The sequence below is a fragment of the Poromitra crassiceps genome, assembly GCF_964638095.1.
Source record: "Poromitra crassiceps genome assembly, chromosome: 10".
Classification (NCBI taxonomy): domain Eukaryota; kingdom Metazoa; phylum Chordata; class Actinopteri; order Beryciformes; family Melamphaidae; genus Poromitra; species Poromitra crassiceps.
In genome coordinates, this window is record NC_139631.1 from 13,426,987 (window position 1) to 13,435,708 (window position 8,722).

The window sequence follows — 8,722 nt, forward strand, 5'->3', positions numbered from 1 at the left end:
ACAACGCTAACTAGCTAGCAAGCTAACGGCAGAAACCTACACGCTAGCTCGTTGCTACACGCTGAAAACGGCAAGTTGGATTGTTTGAACCTATTTTCCAAGGGCACTGCCGCTAAGCGCCGCCCATCGCAATCCCACTATGGAGACCTGCGGCGCCAGACTCCTCGGACGGAAGGGAGAGGAGGCTGGCCAGCCAGACTACTACCGTTGTAGTGCTAAGCTATTAGCAGCAAGGGCTGTGCCGCTCTTTGTAGGGCACGCACAGTGACGATAAAGGCATCCACAATTCTCCATTTACTGTTGGCAATATGGCAAATATGCGAATCTCCCAAAATGTTGGCATATCCCTTTAATGCACTTTGTGAACAATTTTAAAAAGGTGAAATACAAATTACGTTTTATTATCATTACTGTAGTAGTGTAGTATGTGTAACTATTTGGTATAGCCTTTCCCAAAGAATGGGTGCGTGTGTGTGTGTGTGTGTGTGTGTGTGTGTGTGTGTGTGTGTGTGTGTGTGTGTGTGTGTGTGTGTGTGCGTGCACACGCGCGGGGGCGCGTGCGTGTGTGTGGTGTGTGGTGTGTGTGTGTGTGGTTATGCTTCCCAATAGGAAACACCTAAACGGCAAGGCCATTTCCTCCCTTTGACACAGTAGGACTTCCACCAGGTCGGGTTACGCCGAGTGTACAGCCGGGACGAGACCTTCACTCCGCCTGGCTCAGTCCACACACATGAAAGGGAACTCCGCAGCTCGGGAAGTGATTTGGCTGGAGGTGCTTCTCCCATTTTCTTCCACACACCTCAAAACATGAAAGTGTGTGTGTGTGTGTGTGTGTGTGTGTGTGTGTGTGTGTGTGTGTGTGTGTGTGTGTGTGTGTAGGGTGTGCTGGGTGTGCTCTCAACACGTAGGATCATTGATTAGTTTTCCTCCACACACACACCCTCTCACTTGACACCGCCCTGTTCACCACACCTAACCTCTGCTGGCAACCTGCCAAACTCACGTGTCCTGTACACACGTGCATAATGTGTAATGCATAACACCCATACATCACTGACTGTCTGTTGAGTAAGCAGTGACCAACGTCACGTCCAGTCACTGTGTTTGTTTCAAGATGCTTTGATATACTGGCACAGAAAAGGCTGAACTCATTAGTGATTACAAATAAAGAAGAGGAGGGGAGGATGAAGATGAGGAAGACGAGACTGAGGAAGGAGGATTCATGCTCAACAACAACAAAGGGAACTCTCCTATCGTCAAACGACCCAATCGCTAGGATAAAATGTCGACATCTAGAATACACAAACATGTTCATAGCCTACATTTTACATTTCCTGCCACAAAAATGTTAAATATGGACATCTCGGGCCTCCAGCACAGACACCAGCTCTTCCTGGTTACTTCCCTGAGCTGGGTTACCACCTCATTCGGTAGGGGGTCTTAGGGTTAGGCAGGGGGGAGGGGGTCAGGACTAGGCACTGGTAGCCACTTTGTTGGGGTTAGGGTTTCGATATGGTGGGACTTAGGGTTAGGGTCTACAGGGGAAGGCTGGGGGTCTCCACGACCCCCGAAGGTAGACCCTTCCATGGGTCTTCTCCAAGCCTTCCCTGGGAGACCCTAACCCATAACCAGGGAGACGGAGTGGTCTTTTCCCCTTGGAAGACCAGCTCCAGCCCCACGACGTAACTTGACCTATAGGTGCAGAGTGCTTTTTAACGGCTCGGTCTGGGCATTTCAGAATGTGCACAAGCATGCCGGGGGCGTTACCTCGCACAAGGTGTGTGACAGAGCGGCAACATAGGACGCCGTCAGAGGGAGAACGGACTGGTTCCCAACAACTCTTGTGTGAGGGAGGATAACAAGCTACCTTTTTCTGGTCTCTGCTAGCATTGCAGGGGGTTACTATGGCCGAACAAACTGACTAACGTCACATAATATACAACACTGTTAGGATCCCACCTGCAATTACCGCTTATCGCCATAGGTGTCAGCAAAGGGTGCTGACTATGCTCCCAAGATATGTGAAGCGGTCTGTCTCCTTAAATGTTCTCGGCCTGTAGATGGATTGGAAGCTTGTTGTTGATTTGCATTGCCGCCTCCGTCTTCTTGGTATTGGTATTGGTATTCTTGGTATTGATCTTCAGGCCAAACAGAAAGAAACTGAAATATTCGAGATTGTGACTTTAAGTTTAGGTAAGTAACATCTTGGTTGGGTTTAGGCAACAAAAGCAACTTGGTTGGGGTTAGGATCAGAACCAGCTTTTTCAACTTCTACAAGTCAGGTCCGCTTTTGACCTATTTAAACCTCACTATCATTACATCATAGAGTCTGGAGGTCGCTGCGTATGGGTTGCTTCAAGATCACAGATGGATGGATTGGATCATGAAAAGAACAACCGTGGTCAGTGACATGGGCATCCAGTGGAGCTTCGTCAAAAAACTTGAAGACCTCGATTTTTCAGATGATGTCAGCCTCCTTTCCCACAAACAACAAGACGCACAGCCAAAGCTGACACGACTCTCCGAAGAGGCAGTGAAGACTGGCCTGAAGATCAATACCAAGAAGACGGAGGCAATCTAAATCAACAACAAGCAGGAGCTAGCCTAGGTAAACCCAGCCACCACGTGACCTGCTCTCTCAGTTCCCAGTCACTAGCGTCTAGACTCCGGGCCATTCAGATCGATTTCTGGGGCGATTGAAAGACCCGCGCAGACCCGCAGCCACCCCGCAGCCAATGAGTGACGGCGTGACTGCCAACATCAGTCCTGCCGTGATCGGCCAATCAGAGAGTGCGTCTTTGTCAATGACGTGTAACAGCTGCAGCGGCTTAGCACTACCTAGCCGTTAGCATTTGGCCTCTCTAAAGCATAGCTCCCGAGCTAGCTACTAGCTGGCTAGCTATATGGCTATGCAACTACGTGAGGAAATTCAAGTGAAAACAGCTGTTGAGGTTGAGGTCTGTTGATCAAAATAACACCTAGCGTTATCGAAATCGGATTTTAGCGGACCATACAAGCCAGGGCTTCAGAGCTGATCACCTGGACACATTTTATGGCGAAATTATCTGATAAACTTGTCTGTGCTGCTCTGTGGTGATCAGCTAATGTCTTCATAGCATTGTGATTATGATTTAATGCATTATGGAAGATAAACGCTGGTTTAACATAATTAAAATAATTCCCTACCAAACATGTAAAGTGACGCTTCTGGGCAGTAGACCATTTGGGCATAACATTATGTAATGTGACATGAGATCACCACATTTCAATAAATATAACGTTTTTGCACATTTGAATGCTGCTGGTCGTTTGTTTAATGCTGTATATATTGGATATTTAAAGCTGATACACTTTACACAATCAAATCTAACTTATTCACAGCAATACACAGTCCAGTAGTACAGTGGGCTAATTGTTTGAATTATATCGAAATATATTTGCATGGTGTAGCATGTAATGCAGATAATGTAGCTAGATACTCTGACACAGAAAGGCAGACAAGCTAGCAGCAGGGATCTTGTCACACTGATTCCAGATAAACTCCTCTGTCTAGCCAGCTATACAATATTGATCAAAATAACACCTATATCGAAATCGGATTTTAGCGGACCATACAAGCCGGGGCTTCAGAGCTGATCACCTGGACACATTTTACGGCGAAATTATCTGATAAACTTGTCTGTGCAGCTCTGTGGTGATCAGCTAATGTCTTCGCATTGTGATTATGATTTAATGCATTATGGAAGATAAACGCTGGAAGGCTGGGTAGCATTAGCTGACGTCATCCAGGCTACAGTAACATTAGGCTATAAGCATTCATTGATTGAAGCAGAGTGCTGGTCGGTGAAGTTTCTCTGTAGTCATGTCCTCCTCTGCTCCAATCTTCGTTCGTAGTTTCTTCTGTCTCTCGTCCAGCAGCTGCAGATGTCATCATTATCCACGTTATTGATTATTATTTATTAAAAAAATCTCGTGTAAATATTTTGTGAACGCACCAATAGTTAGAGAAGGAAACCTCTCTTTGCATTTTATTTTTTAATAAAAGTAGGCTACTTGTGATATCTCACGTGGTCGATCATCATTGCAAATTTATGTGGACAGCTAGGTTTAATGACAAATATGGAATATCACCCAAGGAAATACCACGGTTTAATGCCAACAGATAAACCATACAGATTTGTTGTAATTGTGAACACATAAGGGAGCAAAGACATGGTTTTCAAGCATAACACAATGTACAACTTTTATTCAAAGACAGGATTGAAAAATATAGGTCACTTGTATTCACTTCAGTAATGTCAGGTCTCAGTCGCATTCACGCTAACCTCTTAACTTCTAGCTAGGTCAAACACACCTTAACGTTATGAGTGTGGCCGTTTTGGATTAACATTAAGTCCACGATCAAGTCTAGCATTTCGGTATATTCCTACCTCTTAACATCTAGCTAGCTAGGTTGGATCTGGAATATGATATCGGCTTGATACATTTGATTGTAGCTACTCATACAGCCGTGTGGAGCTTATCTAGCTAGGTTGCATCTGGAATATGATATCAAGCCAGTAATGTAGCTAGCTTGCGTTAAATAGGTTTATCTGTAACCACGCTGAAATGTGAGGGCATTAACGTTAATATTTCTAGCTAGGTCAAACACACCTTAACGTTATGAGTGTGGCCGTTTTGGATTAACATTAAGTCCACGATCAAGTCTAGCATTTCGGTATATTCCTACCTCTTAACATCTAGCTAGCTAGGTTGGATCTGGAATATGATATCGGCTTGATACATTTGATTGTAGCTACTCATACAGCCGTGTGGAGCTTATCTAGCTAGGTTGCATCTGGAATATGATATCAAGCCAGTAATGTAGCTAGCTAGCGTTAAATAGGTTTATCTGTAACCACGCTGAAATGTGAGGGCATTAACGTTAATATTTCTAGCTAGGTCAAACACACCTTAACGTTATGAGTGTGGCCGTTTTGGATTCACATTAAGTCCACGATCAAGTCTAGCATTTCGGTATATTCCTACCTCTTAACATCTAGCTAGCTAGGTTGGATCTGGAATATGATATCAAGGCTTGATACATTTGATTGTAGCTACTCATACAGCCGTGTGGAGCTTATCTAGCTAGGTTGCATCTGGAATGATATCAAGCCAGTAATGTCAGGTCTCAGTCGCATTCACGCTAACCTCTTAACGTCTAGCTATAGCTAGGTTACATCTGGATTATATATACAGTATAATACTACGCTCACTACGTCATGACATTCACATTAACGCCTCCAAAAATCTACTGTAGCTAGCTAGCGTTAAATAGGTTTATCTGTAACCACGCTGAAATGTGAGGGCATTAACGTTAATATTTCAATTAGGTCAAACACACCTTACCGTTATGACTGCGGCCGTTTTTGATTAACATTAGCGTTAAGTCCATGATCAAATCTAGCATTTCGGTATATTCAGTGTGTGTGTGTGAAAAGGATGTTAGCATGCTAGCATTATTAGCACAGAATGTATACAGTCCATGGTACAACGTTAGCCCTTCAAGTCCTGAGGCGAACAGCACTGGAGGATGAAGTCTGCAGTCTGGCATTCAGTGTCCAGCATAACAAGCACGCCTGTTTCCTCATCAGGTTGGCAGCAGCTGTATAGATGATGACTGTTCTTCACAGCCACAAATATCTCTCCAGATCTGCGGCCATCTGCAGCAGGGATCCGTGTAGACTGTTGTCCTGTTCCTCTTTCATTCCCTGACCACCGTCACGCGATGTTCTCTCTTCTTGTAGCTGGTTGTAACCATTTGCGTGCTAGCAGTACTGAAATGAAAAGAGTTAGCTCGCTTGCTAACAACAAAGGTCGCAGAGCGATGACGCCATCTGCTGCACTGCGCATGTGCTCTGTGCACAAAGCTGGTTGGATGACGGTTGCGTAATGGAGCGGTCTATCGGGGGGGGGCCAACAACCGCAGGAAATCGTTTAACAATGGTGGGAATCCAGACCATAGTGACTGAGAACAGGTCTGAGAGCAGGTCACGTGGGGGATGGGTTTACCCAGGCTAAGCAGGAGCTTCCAAACCATCTACATGCAGAGAACATCAAGGAGACAGACCGCTTCACATTGGGAGCATAGTCAGCAAAGATGGACAGACGATGCAGACGATGACGTCAAGAATCGAATGAGGAAGGCAAGACATGCATTTAACGCACCGCAAAACACCTGGAACTCCAAGATTTGAATCTTCAACACCAACGTGAAAGCAGTTCACGTGTTGTGTGTTGCAGCAACGAAACACGCCAACATTTTATTCTGGCGACTGGGCTGTTATAGCATCTTAACCTGCACAGTAACATGTTAAATCACAGGCAAAATGATCTAAGACCCCCCCTAAAGTCAAGTTTGTCTTCTTGTTCCTTCAGGTGGATGTTTGAGCTTCACTGTGCAGAATGATGTCTGTGCAGAGTTTAACATTAGAAGGCTGTTTTCACAATCGTCTGCTGAAAGTGGAAAGTTTCTCTGAGTTCACTGTATAGGCGGTTTTCAACAAGCATGAGCCAATCACTGTCCCGTATTCAGCAGTTAAAGCCCCGCCCCCGACACATTCTCACTCCCAACTCGTCATATACTGCAGATCGGTCAGGAACCCTTCTTGTTGTCATTTTCTCACGAGTTGGGAGTGAGAATGTGTTGAAAGCCCGTGTTGTATGCCATGATTGGCTAGTTAAGCCCCTTTTAGACTGGCCAAAAATCCCACTAATATCCACAAACTAGTGGCATTTTCTTCAGTCTAAAGGCCATGGCACACCAATCAAACATTCTCAAACAAACACCAACAAACACCAACAGACAATTGTCTGTGAATGTTGGCAGATGTTGGAGATTGTTTGAAAGCATGGCACACCGACCAAACATATTCAGCACAACAGTCCCAAACATGTAAAAAAGAAACACCAGAAAAATAGAAACTGCACTGTGTTACAGCACATAGAAGATGGCTCAGACTGACAAAGTTAGTTATACATCTGTCGAGTAATACAGTAGTCGTGTTTCCATTACCGTCAGAAATGCGCAAAATCTAAATATCGCAATAGAAATTGGGTAATGGAAACACGTGAATTTCGAAAAACCTCCCAAATATCGCAAAAAGTTTTTGCGCTCTCATGAGGTGGTTTTTCAGACGTGTCGATATAGAAGTTTATCGCAAAAGTGTAATGGAAACACATTTTTCGCATTTGCACGTCATGTGACCCATATTATCCCTTGGAAAAGGAGCGGAAAATAAGTTTGGTAAGTAAGGTTCGATAGCCGTGTCAAAACCTCCGCAGCAAGTGGAAAACTTTGAAGCAACGCTACCTAGCAGAAAGACGAGTGTTATGCAAAAGCGTAGCCGGGCAAATTAGATAATGTTTAATGGCAGAAATCGGTCCATGGTGACAGCAGGCTGCCTGTGTGCGCGCATTTGGCACAGCGGCGAGATGAGAGGATGAAAAGCACACACTGGTGCGGTGGTGCTGTCTGAAGTGAATACAGTGACTGTGAGTAGGCTAATACATTGCACACGTTTCAGGTGCAATTATAGAACCAAATCAGCCTTTTCCTCCCTCCATCTCTAAATCGGACCAGTTGTAGGCTATTAGGCTACCTTTTTTCCTCTGCCTGTCGCGCTGACTGCATTCACGCAGCCAGCAACATTTTGCGACTCATTTTCTTTTGAATTGATAATCAGGCTCGTTTATATGCATTGTAACTTCATGTTGGGATTTGCATTGACCATTGGTTGGATTTGAGCATGCAGGGGACGGGATATGGGGCAGATCCGCGTGCGTAATCACTGTGGCAGCTGCTGCAACGGGGAATCACTCAAACGCAACTTCAATGGAAACGCCTACAAGTCGCAATTGTACATTGTCGAAGTTGTAGAAATATCGCAATTCTTTTGCGAAAAACTGTAATGGAAACACAGCTAGTGATACACCCAGTTTATTTATTTTGTAGCGACAGATGGCCATAAACGCCACACTCACGTGACGCTTCTTGAGAGAGAGGTGAGGTAACTGCATCTTTCTGCAGACTTTATCGAGGGACCTTGAAGGCGTCATGTGACAGGCAACGCTAGTTAAAGCCTGGAGGTCCTGCTGATGGCCGCTGCAACAGTGTTTTCTCTGCTATCAACCTGGTTAATCTCGCTATATTCTTCACCACAGCGGGTCATTACCCACTGTGCACTTAATCGTGCACTAGTTCTGCATAAGCACCTGCAGCTCTCTCCTTATTTTACTGACGTTCTCAGTGATCACACGGCTGTTTACATGTGTTTCTGAACGGCTAGCTAGTTATTAGCATAGCTCGCTGTTAGCCGTCATGGATGTTCTCTCTCTCCCTCATTATGTAACCTTGCTGCGCATAACATTACTTATTTGCGGGAGTGCATGGGAGAAGTCTCCCGCTAGTGTTGTTGATGCCCAGTGTGATGGCACATGGTTGGCAGAGAAACGTATGTTTGCTGCGTCGCGTGTAACGTTAATTTAGAGGAGGCTCTGCCTCTGACCAAACTGACCAGACAACCGCATGCATTAGGCGCGCATGCGTGAGCTCCGTTTCCATGGATACGCGACTGAAAACATGGGAAGTTACCAGACAACAGCGAACAGCGAACAACGCCGGATTGAACAAGTCGAATCCTGGCAAACATGACAGAACATCGCCGAACACGAACAGACAAGG